This window comes from Salmo salar, chromosome ssa24 (genome assembly GCF_905237065.1).
Source record: "Salmo salar chromosome ssa24, Ssal_v3.1, whole genome shotgun sequence".
Taxonomy (NCBI): domain Eukaryota; kingdom Metazoa; phylum Chordata; class Actinopteri; order Salmoniformes; family Salmonidae; genus Salmo; species Salmo salar.
The window spans coordinates 19,990,655-20,007,527 of NC_059465.1; positions in this window are offsets into that span (position 1 = coordinate 19,990,655).

The following is a 16,873-nucleotide window of genomic DNA, read 5'->3' on the forward strand; positions in this document are numbered from 1 at the left end:
GAGGTCCGGACAGCAGGCCCTCCGATTTGACACACTGAACTCTATCAGAGAAGTAGTTGGTGAACCAGGCGACGCAATCGTTTGAGAAACCAAGGCTACTGAGTCTGCCGATGAGGATGTGGTGATTAACAGAGTCAAAAGCTTTGGCCAGGTCAATGAATACGGCAGCACAGTATTGCTTCTTATCGATGGCGGTTACGATGTCGTTTAGGACCTTCAGCATGGCTGAGGTGCACCCATGACCAGCTCTGAAACCAGATTGCATAGCGGAGAGGGTGCGGTGGGATTCGAAATGGTCGGTAATCTGTTTGTTGACTTGGCTTTCGAAGACCTTAGAAAGGCAGGGTAGGATGGATATAGGTTTGTAGCAATTTGGGTCAAGAGTGTCACCTCCTTTGAAGAGGGGGATGACAGCAGCTGCTTTCCAATCTATGGGAATCTCAGACGACACGAAAGAGAGGTTGAACAGGCTAGTAATAGGGGTTGCAATAATTTCGGCAGATAATTTTAGAAATAAAGGGTCCAGATTGTCAAGCCCAGCTGTTTTGTAGGGGTCCAGATTTTGCAGCTCTTTCAGAACATCAGCTGAATGGATTTGGGAGAAGGAGAAATGGGGGAGGCTTGGGCGAGTAGCTGTGGGGGGTGCAGTGCTGTTGAATGCAGTAGGGGTAGTTAGGTGGAAAGCATGGCCAGCCGTAGAAAAACGCTTATTGAAATTCTCAATTATAGTGGGCTTATTGGTGGTGACAGAGTTTCCTATCCTCAGTGCAGTGGGCAGTTGGGAGGAAGTGTTCTTATTCTCCATGGACTTTACAGTGTCCCAGAACTTTTTAGAGTTTGAGTTGCAGGAAGCAAATTTCTGTTTGAAAAAGCTAGCCTTGGCGTTTCTAACTGCCTGTGTGTATTGGTTTCTAACTTCCCTGAAAAGTTGCATATCGCGGGGGCAGTTCGATGCTAATGCAGAATGCCACAGGATATTTTTGTGTTGGTTAAGGGCAGTCAGGTCTGGGGAGAACCAAGGGCTATATCTGTTCCTGGTTCTAAATTTCTTGAAAGGGGCATGCTTATTTAAGATGGTTAGGAAGGCTTTTTTTTTTTAAATAACCAGGCATCCTCTACTGAAGGGATGAGGTCAGTATCCTTCCAGGATACCAGGGCCAGGTCGATTAGAAAGGCTTGCTCATTGAAATGTTTCAGGGAGCGTTTGACAGTGATGAGTGGAGGTCGTTTGACCGCTGACCCATTACGGGTGCAGGCAATGAGGCAGTGATCGCTGAGATCTTGATTGAAAACAGCAGAGGTGTATTTAGAGGGCATGTTGGTTAGGATGATATCTATGAGGGTGCCAGTGTTTGCGGCTTTGGGGTTGTACCTGGTGGGTTCATTAATAATTTGTGTGAGATTGAGGGCATCAAGCTTGGATTGTAGGATGGCTGGGGTGTTAAGCATGTCCCAGTTTAGGTCACCTAGTAGCACGAGCTCTGAAGATAGATGGGGGGCAATCAATTCACATATGGTGTCCAGAGCACAGCTAGGGGCCGAGGGGGTCTATAGCAGGCGGCGATGGTGAGAGACTTGTTTTTGAGAGGTGGATTTTTAAAAGTAGAAGTTCAAATTGTTTGAGTACAGACCTGGATAGCAGGACAGAGCTCTGCAGGCTATCTCTGCAGTAGATTGCAACACCGCCCCCTTTGGTCGTTCTATCTTGTCTGAAAACGTTGTAGTTAGGGATGAAGATTTCAGAGTTTTTGGTGGACTTCCTAAGCCAAGATTCAGACACAGCTAGGACATCCGGGTTGGCAGAGTGTGCTAAAGCAGTGAATAAAACAAACTTAGAGAGGAGGCTTCTAATGTTAACATGCATGAAACCAAGGCTATTACGGTTACAGAAGTCATCAAAAGAGAGCGCCTGGGGAGTAGGAGTGGAGCCAGGCACTGCAGGGCCTGGATTCACCTCTACATCCCCAGAGGAGCAGAGAAGAATGAGTATGAGGGTACGGCTAAAAGCTATAAGAATTGGTCGTCTGTGACGTCCAGAATAGAGAGAAAAAGGAGCAGGTTTCTGGGGGCGATAAAATAGCTTCAAGGTATAATGTACAGACAAAGGTATGGTGGGATGTGAATACAGAGGAGGTAAACCTAGGCATTTAGTGATGATGAGAGAGATATTGTCTCTAGAAACATCATTGAATCAATGCACCAAAATAATCTGTGTCTATATTGTTAAGCAAATTAGAGGTTATTGCATCAGCATTGATAAAGAAATTGAAAAGTGTTATCAGGGATATCCAATCAATTCTATCAGGAAGAATCATCTAAATTAAATGGCTGCTATAAGTGCTTACAATAGATAGAATCGCTGTTCTCGTCACCTGTGCTGGCTTTGTCACAGAGCCCATCTACACCTTCACCTTCCTAGTCAATGCTGTCAGAAGGAGCCCACCAGTTGAGGAAGCATTGTGTGGGTCTAACAGCTTGACTCTAGTTTTTACTGGACTCCTGTGACAGAGAGCACATCCCATAGCTTGGACCGATAAACATGCACTGACATATTCCATTCACATATAAAATTATTACACAAATATATAAACCACAACTCAGAGTATAAATATTTGTGCAAGCACAGAGCTGTACATCTATTTTTGGATGCAGTGTATTCCCATTATGCACCTTGCTGTTTATTTACATTAGGCCAGAAAACTGAAGACAGGCCTACTCTGCTGTAAAGGAAAACAGCTGAAATAATGTGTCAATTCTAGTGTCCTAACATGTCATTTCTGTGGGATTAGCACTCAGAGGAACAGAGGAAAATTGAGAAATGAGCTTGTGTTGACTACTGAGGATTAAAGTATGCAGAACAGAACACTTAAACATCATGGTCTTTCTTGGATAATAGCCTATGCAGCAGGGAAATCTGCATTCGATTTTCTGCTCTGTTGATTTCTGTTTCCTTTTTCTGAGGTGTGTGTTCACGGCTTTGGAAGAGACTGAACTGTGTTGTACACTTACATTAGGTTTTTTGAGGGGATCTTGTCAACTTAGAGCATGTCATCGCATTATTACAGCATGTCAAATGTTCTCCTTTAGCCTCAAGCACAATGTCACTCAAAAGGCACTTTATGCAGTGTATCTGTCACCAAGTTAGAAACCAGCTGCTATTAGCCATGCTGTTTCCCCTCTCCCTTAGATTTCAGATTCTCTAGACTCTAAAGAAATGTCAGGTCATGGGCTGTTCCTGTGTAAATCATTAGCTTCTGAAAAATGGCTACACAGTCATTAGAGCTTGAACCTCTTGCAGGTGAAGCTCAACAAGTCATGCATCTGCTCAAGTATGTGCTGATTGGCCCTGTTTTAGAAGCATTGCATTTCTTGTATACTTGTATAAATACAGGTGTAGAGGAAAGCATTCTGATTTCCTGACAGGGAATAAATCCGTAAATGATATCAAATAAAATGTTATTAGTCATGTGCGCCGAATACAACAGCTGTAGACCTTACAGTGAAACGCTTACTTACAAGCCCCTAACCAACAATGCAGTAAAAAAAAAAAAATACAGATAAGAAATAAAAGTAACAAGTAATTACAGAGCAGCAGTAAAATAACAATAGCGAGACTATATACAGGGGTGGTACCGGTACAGAGTCAATGTGCGAGGCCACCGGTTAGTTGAGGTAATATGTACATGTAGGTAGTTATTAAAGTGACTATGCATAGATGATAACAACACTACCCTCTGTAGTGCCTTGCAGTCGGAGGCCGAGCAGTTGCCATACCAGGCAGCGACGCAACCAGTCATGATGCTCTCGATGGTGAAGCTGTAGAACCTTTTGACGATCTGAGGACCCATGCCAAATCTTTTCAGTCTCCTGAGGGGGAATAGGTTTTGTCATGCCCTCTACACGACTGTCTTGGTGTGCTTGGACCATGTAGGTTATGTGGACACCAATGAACTTGAAGCTCTCAACCTGCTCCACTGCAGCCCCGTCGATGAGAACGGAAGCGTGCTCGGTCATCTTTTTCCTGTAGTCCACAATCATCTCCTTTGTCTTGATCACATTGAGGGAGAGGTTGTTGTCCTGGCACCACACGGCGATGTCTCTGGTCTCCTCCCTAGAGGCTGTCTCGTCGTTGTCGGTGATCAGGCCTACCACTTGTGTCATCTGCAAACTTATGGTGTTGGAGTCGTGCCTGGCCGTGCAGTCATGAGTGAACAGGGAGTACAGGAGGGGACTGAGCACGCACCCCTGAGGGGCCCCTGTGTTGAGGATCAGCATGGCTGATGTGTTGTTACCTACCCTTACCACCTGGGGGCGGCCAGTCAGGAAGTCCAGGATCCAGTTGCAGAGGGAGGTGTTTAGTCCCAAGGTCCTTAGCTTATTGATGAGCTTTGAGGGCACTATGGTGTAGAACGCTGAGCTGTAGTCAATGAGTAGTGATGAAACAAACATCCTCTCTCCATGTTATAGTTTACCAGATTAAAGGGTGTATATGAAACATTTTAACAGGGCAAACTGTCATGCCCTGATCTGTTTCACCTGTCTTGTGCTTGTCTCCACCCCCTCCAGGTGTCGCCCATCTTCCCCATTACCTGTGTTCTCTGTTTGTCTGTTGCCAGTTCGTTTTGTTTGTAGAACCTACCAGTGTTTTGTTTCCCTGCTCCGGCCTGTTCCTTGCTCCTGTTTTCTAGTTTCCAGGTTCTGACCGTTCTGCCTGCCTTGACCCCTCCTGTACCTTTGCCCCACTACTCTGGATTACCGACCTCTGCCTGACCCTGAGCCCACCTGCCGTTCCGGTGCCTTACACCCTCTCTGGATTATTGACCTATTTGCAAAGTACAAAGCAAAATATCAATAGCCACTATAATGTCAAAACATGATTTTTGTCATGAGTTCCGTACTATACTATTTGCTTGATTTTGCAGACCCATGACTATGGTGTATCGGCATTAGCTAGCTAGCTAAGATAACAGACTGAACTGTGTTGAACACTTAGCTGTAATTAAATTAGGTTTTTCGAGGGGTACCTAAGAGGGACATTTTTTATGATCTCATCAACTGAGGGCATGTCATCGCACCATTACAGCATGTCAAATGTTCTCCTAGTCCAATGGAAACCGATAAACCTGCTGGCTAACGGCTAGCTAGATGACCAGTGGTGCTCTAAGGCTAAGTGCCATCGTACAGAAATGGTAAATAAAATACTGGTTGATGAGCTAGCTAAATTAGCTGGCAAGGTAGCTATGACAGTTACTAGTGTAGTGTGCATGCACAAATGCATGACAACACATTGTATCGAAGTCAAGAAGGCATGCAGAACGGACTGCCTCTGGGACTGGACTGACCCATCTACAGTAGCTAGCTAGTAGAGGAGTACAAAAACGCAAGTACAGTAATATTTGTTCGATCTACTCAATCAAAATACATGTCGCAGAGTAAATACCTGCGTCAAATATATCTCATTGCATTTCATGCAAGTGCATACACATTTTTGCATAGGAAAGGGGACACGCTCAACATCGAGCTTGTGAAGGGGGATACACTTTTATGATAGCTAGTGACTGAAGAAAAACCCTATGACCACAAGATGTCCTCGTATACCCATATTTAGATAAAAATGCACTTGGTGTTTCTTCAATACTGTGTGAATGACAAGCCCATTCAATCTACTTTGGGGTATCTATAATAATTGTTGTTTTTTTATAGTCAGCTGGTAAGGGCCTATGTACTTCAGATCATTTGTTTTCATGAATGGTTTCATGTGGGCTTGGTTGCGTCCCCCATCTTAAAGTGTAAGAAGGCATTTGATATCACAATGTATGTTGTATTTCCATTTCCCCTTGATTGCCATTTCTCATTTAGTTAACCCCACCTCAATCCAGAAATACAAATCAGTTGTCAAATCAGTTTAGAGAGAAAATACATAGATGTATGTGTCTAATGGATCCATAAGTGTTCTCCAAAATGTCCCAGATATGTTAATATAAAAATGATATGGAATAGTGACATTTTACACCAGTGTAGAAAACTAGTGGACTCCAAGTACTGTTGAAATCAATTTGATTTGATCTGTGGGTATTCAATGACACCTAGTGGTCGGTCGTATGGTTGTTTCATCCCCCTCGCTGTTCACAGTTTATTGTGATTTGGTAGGTCCCTGAAAACGGTCTCCACTTCTTTCCTGTGCAAGAACTACGAGCCAAAATGTCAGATGTTATGGACTAATACGCAATGTATTGAGGGATACACTACATGACCAAAAGTATGTGGACACCTGCTCGTCGAACATCTCATTCCAAAATCATGGTCATTAATATGGAGTTGGTCCCTCCTTTGTTGCTATAACAGTGTCGACTCTTCTGGGAAGGCTTTCCACTAGATTTTGGAACATTGCTGTAGGGACTTTTTTTCCATTCAGCCACAAGAGCATTAGTGAGGTCGGGCACTGATGTTGGGCGATTCGGCCTAGCTCGTATTCGGCGTTACAATTGATCCTAAAGGTGTTTGAAGTCAACAAACCATTCCTGTATGGACTTCGCTTTGTGCACAGGGTATTGTCATGCTGAAACAAGGGCCTTTCCCAAACTGTTGCCACAAAGTTGGGAGCATAGAATCGTCTAGAATGCCATTGTATGCTGTAGCGTTAAGATTTCCCTTCACTAGAACTAAGGGGCCTAGCCTGGACCATGAAATACAGCCCCAGATCATTATTCCTCCTCCAACAAACTTTCCTCCTCCAACAAACTTTACATGCATTCGGGCAGGTAGCGTTCTCCTGGCATCCGCCAAACCCAAATTCATCCATCGGACTGCCAGATGGTGAAGATTGATCATGCCAGAGAACGCCTTTCCACTGCTCCAGAGTCCAATGGCGGCAAGCTTTACACCACTCCAGCCGATGCTTGGCATTGCGCATGGTGATCTTAGGCTTGTGTGCGGCTGCTCGGCCATGGAAACCCATTTCATGAAGCTCCTGACGAACAGTTCTTGTGCTGATTTTGCTTCCAGAGGTAGTTTGGAACTCGGTAGGGAGAGTTACAACTGAGTGTTGCAGACAATTTTTTGCTCGCTACGCGCTTTAGCACTCTGAAGTCCTGTTCTGTGAGTTTGGATGGCCTACCACTTCCCGGCTGAGACGTTGTTGCTCCTAGATGTTTCCACTTCACAATAACAACACTTACAGTTGACCGGGGCAGCTATAGCTGGGCAGAAATTTGAAGAACTGACTTATTGGAAAGGTGGCATCCTATGACGGTGCCACGCTGAAAGTCACTGAGCTTTTCGGGTAAGGCCATTCTATTGCCAATGTTTGTCTATGGCGATTGCATGGCTATATGCTCGATTTTATACATGGTTCTGTCAAATAGCCGAATCTACTAATTTGAAAGGGTGTCCGCATACTTTTGTGTATATATAGTGTATTTTGTCATATGTATTTTTTTATGCAATTGCAAGATGTATAGCTAATGGAGATAACACATATAGCTAGCTACTTTACTGTTTTCAACATGCTCGCTCATAGCTATGTGAGTTTGTGTACTAACTACAGATAATAAAGATCATTGCATTGCATGAGCGCTGCATATGTGTATGTGCCGGCGTTTTTGCCAACAGTTCATCCTGGTTGAATGTTGACACAACACCAAAGACGACGGTCTACCATCGATCTTTGACAAAACTGGTCCTGCCATGCATTCAAATTAAGCTAGCTAGCATCCTCTTTGTTAACCGGTATACCTTGCTAGCTAACTTAGCTAGCTCATGAAACATTATTTTCTTTGCTATTTCTGTATGATGGCACTTATTAGAGCCTTGAATCTCATATGGACCTCACTGGCACCACTGGTCATGTAGCTAGCCACATAGCCAGCAGGGTTGCATCGGTTTCCATTGTAAACTTTGAACTCAGATAAACTTTGAATTCAGAGCAAGGCTTCAATCGCAGAGGGACATCAGGGAATGCAGTGTCTTTGTGTTTACTGAGACGTGGCTTAAGGACAATACACTCGACTCTGCTATTCAACCAAAAGGCTCCATATTCCGAATGGATCGCACGGCGGCTACGATTAAGAGTCGGGGGCAGGGGTATATTTCCTCAAACAAATCCTTGTGTACCGAAGTTGAAAACATTGCGAGCTCCTGTTAACCCAACCTGGAGTTTCTGATGCTAAAATGCCGACCCCACTATATGCTGAGGGAATTCATGTGTGTTATTATAACAGCTTTGTACATACCGCCACAAGCAAACACTAAGGCGGCACTCAGCGAACTGTACAAGATCATTAGCCAGCAAGAATCTTCTCCATGCAATCTTCTCACCCAGAAGGACTCACAAAAGAGTGAATATTTACAAAGTTGCTGGCCCAGATGGCATCCCTGGCCGCGTACTCAGTGTGTGCTGACCAGCTGGTGGACGTCTTAGCTGACATCTTCAAGCTGTTCCTGTCCCAAGCTGTAGTACCCACCTGCTTTTAAGGATCCACTCCTTTTTTTAAATTTTTGCCTAAAATTACATCCCCAAATCTAAATGCCTGTAGGTCAGGACCTGAAGCAAGGATATGCATGTTCTTGATACCATTCTAAAGAATACAATTTGAAGTTTATGGAAATGTTAAATTAATGTAGGAGAATAACACATTAGATCTGGTAAAAGATAATACAAAGAAAAAACATGCGTTTTTTTGTATCATCATCTTTGAAGAGAAAGGCCATAATGTATCATGCCAGCCCAGGCGCACTTTAGATTTTGGCCACTAGATGGCAGCAGAGTATGTGCAACGTTTTTGACTGATCCAATGAACCATTGCATTTATGTTCAAGATTTTGTATCAAGACTGCCCAAATGTGCCTAATTCGTTTATTAATACATTTTCAAATTCATAACTGTGCACTCTCCTCAAACAATATCCTGGTTATTATTTCACTGTAACAGCTACTGTAAATTGGACAGTGTAGTTAGATTAACAAGAACTTAAGCTTTCTGCCAATATCAGAGATGTCTATGTCCTGGGAAATGTTGTTGTTACTTACAATCTCATGCTAATCACATTAGCCTATGCTCAACCGTCCTGCGGGGGACCCACCGATCCTGTAGAGGTTTTAATTAAAGGAGACCACCATCATCCCAGTGCCCAAGAAAAACAAGGTGACATGCCCAAATGGCTATCGCCCCGTCACACTCACCTCTGTCATCATGAAGTGCTTTGAGAGGCTGGTCATGGCCCACTTCAAGGCCAGCATGCCAGGCACACCAGACCCACTCCAATTTGCCTACCGCTCCAACAGATCCACGGAAGATGCCACTTCCATCGCTATTCACGTGGCCGTAACACATCTAGACAAGAGAAACACCTATGTGAGAATGTTGTTTATTTACCACAGTTCAGTGTTCAACACTATTATTCCCTCCAAGCTCAACACCAAGATCAGAGACCTGGGTCTGGATACCACCCTGTGCAACTGCATCCTGGACTTCCTAATGGGCAGACCACAGACTGTGAGGATTGGCAACAGGATCTCCTCCACACTGACTGTTAACACATGGGAACCCAGGTGTTTGTCTTCAGTCCTCTGCTGTGCTCCCTGTTCACCCACGACTGCATGGCTTTGCACGACACCAACTCCATCAAGTTTGCTGACGTCACCATGGCTGCAAGCCTGATAATGAACAATGACGAGTCAGCTTATAGGGAGGAGGTACAGTGCCTTCAGAATGTATTCACACCCCTTGACTTATTACAGATTTGGTTGTTACAGCCTGAATTCAAAATGGATTAAATTATAATTCTCACCCATCTACACACAATACCCCATAAATATTTGCAAACGTATTGATAATTAAATACATAAATATCTAATTGACATAATTATTCACATCCCTGAGTCAATACATGTTAGAATCACCTTTGGCAGCGATTACAGCTGTGAGTCTTTCTGGGTAAGTCTCCAAGAGCTTTGCACACCTGGATTGTACAATATTTGAACATTATTATTTTTTACATTCTTCAAGCTCTGTCAAATTGGTTGTTGATCATTGCTAGACAGCCATTTTCAAGTCTTGCCATAGATTTTAAGCTGATTTTAATTAAAAATTATAACTAGGCCACTCAGGAACATTCAATGATGTCTTGGTAAACAACTCCAGTGTATGTTTGGCCTTTTTAGGTTACTGTTCTGCTGAAAAGTAAATTTGTCTCCCAGTGTCTGTTGGAAAGCACACTGAACCAGGTTATCCTCTAGGATTTTTCCTGTGCTTAGCTCTTTCTTTTTATAAAAAAAAACCGTCCTGGTTCTTGCCGATGACAAGCATACCCATAACATGATGTAGCCACCACCATACTTGAAAATTCACTGCTCGAATGAGGGACCTTACAGACAATGGTATGTGGGGTACAGAGAAGGTAGTCATTCAGAAATAATGTAAAAACTATTATTTCACACAGTGAGTCGATGCAACTTAGTGTGACTTGTTAAGCACACATTTTACTCATTAACTTATTTATGCTTGCCATCACAAAAGGCTTGAATACTTAATGACTCAAGTCATTTCAGGTTTACATTTTGTATTAATTTGTAAACATTTCAAAAAACATAATTCCACTTTGACATTAAGGGCTATTGTGCGCAGGCCAGTGACAATCAAGTTAATAAATGTTCAATTCAGGCTGTAAAAATTTGAGGGGTGCAAAATACTTTTTTTATTTAGGTGGTTGATCAGCTTTAATATTGCAGATATATTGTGGCTTCTAACAACAATGTAATTGTCTGCATCATTTCCAATCCCCCATATATATTTAAAAATGTAATTTTTTTTTTTATTGTATTTTTCTTCCTTATTATTTTCCCCAAAACCTACCTCCCCTAACTGGAGTAAACTAATTAAATATACACTGCTCAAAAAAATAAAGGGAACACTTAAACAACACAATGTAACTCCAAGTCAATCACACTTCTGTGAAATCAAACTGTCCACTTTGGAAGCAACACTGATTGACAATAAATTTCACATGCTGTTGTGCAAATGGAATAGACAACAGGTGGAAATTATAGGCAATTAGCAAGACACCCCCAATAAAGGAGTGGTTCTGCAGGTGGGGACCACAGACCACTTCTCAGTTCCTATGCTTCCTGGCTGATGTTTTGGTCACTTTTGAATGCTGGTGGTGCTTTCACTCTAGTGGTAGCATGAGACGGAGTCTACAACCCACACAAGTGGCTCAGGTAGTGCAGCTCATCCAGGATGGCACATCAATGCGAGCTGTGGCAAGAAGGTTTGCTGTGTCTGTCAGCGTAGTGTCCAGAGCATGGAGGCGCTACCAGGAGACAGGCCAGTACATCAGGAGACGTGGAGGAGGCCGTAGGAGGGCAACAACCCAGCAGCAGGACCGCTACCTCCGCCTTTGTGCAAGGAGGAGCAGAAGAAGCACTGCCAGAGCCCTGCAAAATGACCTCCAGCAGGCCACAAATGTGCATGTATCTGCTCAAACGGTCAGAAACAGACTCCATGAGGGTGGTATGAGGGCCCGACGTCCACAGGTGGGGGTTGTGCTTACAGCCCAACACCGTGCAGGACGTTTGGCATTTGCCAGAGAACACCAAGATTGGCAAATTCGCCACTGGCGCCCTGTGCTCTTCACAGATGAAAGCAGGTTCACACTGAGCACGTGACAGACGTGACAGAGTCTGGAGACGCCGTGGAGAACGTTCTGCTGCCTGCAACATCCTCCAGCATGACCGGTTTGGCGGTGGGTCAGTCATGGTGTGGGGTGGCATTTCTTTGGGGGCCGCACAGCCCTCCATGTGCTCGCCAGAGGTAGCCTGACTGCCATTAGGTACCGAGATGAGATCCTCAGACCCCTTGTGAGACCATATGCTGGTGCGGTTGGCCCTGGGTTCCTCCTAATGCAAGACAATGCTAGACCTCATGTGGTTGGAGTGTGTCAGCAGTTCCTGCAAGAGGAAGGCATTGATGCTATGGACTGGCCCGCCCGTTCCCCAGACCTGAATCCAATTGAGCACATCTGAGACATCATGTCTCGCTCCATCCACCAACGCCACGTTGCACCACAGACTGTCCAGGAGTTGGCGGATGCTTTAGTCCAGGTCTGGGAGGAGATCCCTCAGGAGACCATCCGCCACCTCATCAGGAGCATGCCCAGGTGTTGTAGGGAGGTCATACAGGCACGTGGAGGCCACACACACGACTGAGCCTCATTTTGACTTGTTTTAAGGACATTACATCAAAGTTGGATCAGCCTGTAGTGTGATTTCCACTTTAATTTTGAGTGTGACTCCAAATCCAGACCTCCATGGGTTGATAAATTGGATTTCCATTTATTATGTTTGTGTAATTTTGTTGTCAGCACATTCAACTATGTAAAGAAAAAAGTATTTAATAAGATTATTTCATTCATTCAGATCTAGGATGTGTTATTTTAGTGTTCCCTTTATTTTTTTGAGCAGTATATAATTGCATCTGTGTAATGGCATTTGTTTTACCCCTCTACTAGCTAGATGGGGAAATCCAGTCCCAGACGCAGTCCGTTCTGCATTTGTGCATGCACACTGGTAACTGTCATAGCTACCTTGCCAGCTAATTTAGTTTGCTCATCAACCAGTATTTTCTTTGCTATTTCTTCATGATGGCACTTATTAAAGCCTTGAATCTCATAGGACCTCACTGTCACCACTGGTCATCTAGCTAGATGTTAATCATCAGGTTTGCTTCGGTTTTCATTGGACTAGAGCTTGCTAACTAGGTAGCTAACGCTAGCTAGCTAACGCAAGCTGATTATCATCTAGCAGCCTATGCTGACTAGCGTCGCTAACATGATAACGTTAGCTAGCTAGCTAATGTTGATACACGATAGTCGTATAAATAAATGGTTCTGAACTCCTGACAAATCATGTTTTGACATTGTAGTGGATATTGATGTTTTATTTTTTTTGCTTAGTGACATTGCAAATATAATATTTTTGCTATTTAATTCTTCTTCTCTGGTATTATGACGGTCCGCAAACAAACGTTAAACGTGCATGCTTCCACCTACTGTACGGGTGGTGAACAAAAAACAGAAATCCATTGCGGGAAACGGGGGGAAAAAAACATCAGATACAATGTAAAAATATTGTCACGATTTTCGTCGGTTATGGAGGACCAAAACGCAGCAGGTACGCTCATCTTGACGTTTATTAACTTTCCAAAATAACAAAACAAGTGAACGAACGATATACAGAGTCTGGCAAGGCACAAGGCTAACCACAGAACAGCAGTGCTCACAATCAATTCCCCACAAACACACAGACAAACACACCCAACTAATATAGGACTTCCAATCAAAGGCAACACCACACAGCTGCCTTCAATTGGAAGTCCACCCCAATTAACTCTACATAGAAACACACTTACTAGACTACACATAGAAATACATAAACATAGACCATAAACCAAAAACCCGGAAATACTAAATCAAACACCCTTTTACCAAAACACCACCCCGAACCACATAAAACAAATACCCTCTGCCACGTCCTGACCAAACTACAATACCAATTAACCCTTATACTGGCCAGGACGTGACAAATACAAAACCCATCCTCTTTCACCCCAACAGGGCACTTCATGAATTCAGGCGCATGCCCTCCACCACAGTTGCAGCATTTCGTCTCAACTGGCATAAGATACTCCCAACTACATACACTTGACACATGTCCACATAGTTTACATTTATCACACTGCATGGGTTGGGGCACAAAGGCTCTTACAGGGTATCTCACATAACCCAAAAATACATGCGAATGGAGAGACTCTTCTTCCAAGAACAAAAGAATGGATGGAGTGAGATTCCTCACTCATCAACCATACAGGTCAGTCTGCGTGCACCAACCACTGCATCTACTTCTTCAGTTACTTCCTTTACACTCACTTCTAGTGCAACTCCAGCAATAAACTTTGATAGGCACCCTGCTTCGCAGATCCACACGACCCATTCCAATCTGATTAAAAAAAATTCAAGTGCAAAGCACACTCCTTCTGCTCCTTGGACACACAATAATAATAAACCCACTTCTTGCTATCCCCACTGACGCAAACTCATCCAACGGATCTATGATTTTCATTGAGATGTCAAATAGATCTCCCAGATAACACCATCAGTCCAAAACCCTCACTCCAACTAAACAATTGTCAGAACAAGGCTTGGATTTACTAGATTCCACGACCACTTTACTTCTCTTATTTCCCTTCTTGTTTGCCACTGTAATCCATTCCTTCTCACTCATCTCCACTCGATATGCCAGCCGTTTCAAACAAAACATCTGCATCCGCCATCTTCCTCAGCCCTGACATTTAACTCTGATTTAACTACTGGTATCTATCTAATCGGGTTTCGGCATGAGAAAATGAGGTCCCACATTCCTGGGAGAGGCTATGAGAATTTGTGCACTCACGGATACAGAGGGTTTTCACTAGTTACCACAGCCACAAAGCTATATCGTAAAAATGTATGAAAATAAATGTTGCTTTTTTTGGGCTTAATTTAAGGTACGAGTTAAGCATAAGGTTAGCAGTGTGGTTAAGGTTAGGTTTGACATCTGATTTTAAGAAGAGAAAGGGTAGAAATAGGCAGGGTTTATGACTTTGTGGCTGTGGTAACTAGTGATGACCAATATGGAGCCTCAGAAATAAAATCTCCAATCATTGATTAGGAGCCACTCCTTTCTAAAAAACAGTTGAATTTATGTCAATTGCTCTGTGACATCACTTGGGGATAAACTGGTTGCATAGGAATCAATGTGTGGCACTGCAAACATTGCACACTTCTGTCACAAGTGAAATGACACTGAAATGCTTGATAATATTTGATATCAACAGAGGTATATTTTCTGGGTAACCTAAATATTGACTGGCTTTCATCTAGCTGTCCACTCAAGAAAAAGCTTCAAATTGTAACCAGTGCCTGCAACCTGGTTCAGTCTGGGTATTTACAAACAGCACAGGAATGAAATCATCCGCGTGTATTGATCATATCTTTACTAATGATGCAGAAATCTGCTCTAAATCAGTACCCAAATCCATCGGATGTAGTGATCATAATATAATAGCCATATCAAGGAACACCAAAGTTCCAAAGTGTATAAGAGGTCATACAAGATGTTTTGTACTGATTCCTATGTTGAAGATGTAAATAATATTTGATGGTCTGTGGTGTGTAGAAGCAACCAGACAATGCACTTGACGCATTTATGAAATTGCTTATTCTAGTTACTAATAAGCATGCACTCATTAAGAAAATGACTGTAAATACTGTTAATTGGAAAATTGTAAATTAGAGTGATGAGGCAAAAGGAATGGCAAATAAGTCTGGCTGCACAGCCGATTGGTAAACGTACTGTAAATTGAGAAATTTCATGACTAAACTGAACAAAAAGAAGAATAAACTGTACTATGAAACAAAGATAAAGGATATAAAGAATGGTAGTAAAAAGCTTTGGAGCACCTTAAATGAAGTTTCATCACAAAACCCACTGATATTGCAAACTACATTTAAAAAAAAAAAATGTATGGGCAAGATTAGAAAAATTTGACATGACAACAACAAATTCTGAACCTACACATCCATTCATAACTGACCAAACTATGAAAGGCAAGCATTGTAATGAAAGATGAGTACTGTAATTTTGAAGTAATTGTCGAAGAGGTGAAAACATTATTGCTGTCTATCAACAATGACAAGCCACCTGGTTCTGACAACTTGGATGAAAAATTACTGTGGATGATAGCGGACAATATTGGCACTCCTATTTGCCATCACTTCAATCTAAGCCTATAGGAAAGTATGTGCCCTCAGGCCTGAAGGGAAGCAAAAGTCATTCTGCTACCCAAGAATAGCAAAGTACCCTTTACTAGCTCAAACAGCCGATCAATCAGTCTATTAGCAACCCTTCGTAAACTTTTGGAAAAAATTGTGTTTGACCAGATACAATGCTATTTCACAGTAAACAAATTAACAACACATTTTCAGCACACTTATAGGTAAGGGCAATCAACATGTACGGTACTTACACAAATTACTGATTGGCTGAGAAATGTATAATAAAATGATTGTGGGAGCTGTTTTGATAGACTTCAGTAAAGTTTTGACATTATGGATCATAATCTGTTGCAGGAAAAACGTATGTTATGGCTTTACATTCTCTGCTATATTTTTGATTGAGAGTCACCTGTCTAACAGAACAAAGAGGGTGTTCTTTAATGGAAGCCTCTCCAACATAATCCAGCTAGAGTCAAGCATTCCCCAGGGCAGCTGTCTAGGGCAATTACTTTTTCAATCTTTACTAATGACCTGCCACTGGCTCTGAGTAAAGTGTGTCTATGTACAGTTGAAGTCGGAAGTTTACATAAACAAGATTTAATGACTCCAACCTAAGTGTTTCAACCACTCCACAAATTTCTTGTTAACAAACTATAGTTTTGGCAAGTCGGTTAGGACATCTGCATTGTGCATGACACATGTCATTTTTCTAACAATTGTTTACAGATTATTTCACTTATAATTCACAGTATCACAATTCCAGTGGGTCAGACGTTTACATACACTAAGTCGACTGTGCCTTTAAACAACTTAAAAAATTCCAGAAAATTATGTCATGGCTTTAGAAGCTTCTGATAGGCTAATTGACGTCAATTGGAGGTGTACCTGTGGATGTATTTCAAGGCCTACCTACTGTATGCTTGTAGCTAATATCACAAGTACTAAGTGCATGTTTCAACTACTGAAAAAGAGTGTGTTATATTCAAGCTAAAGTCAGTTAAGTTCAGGGATGCAAATGGCTGAGGGCCCAAAAAGGTGACACTTTTTTTAAGTTGCATTGAAAC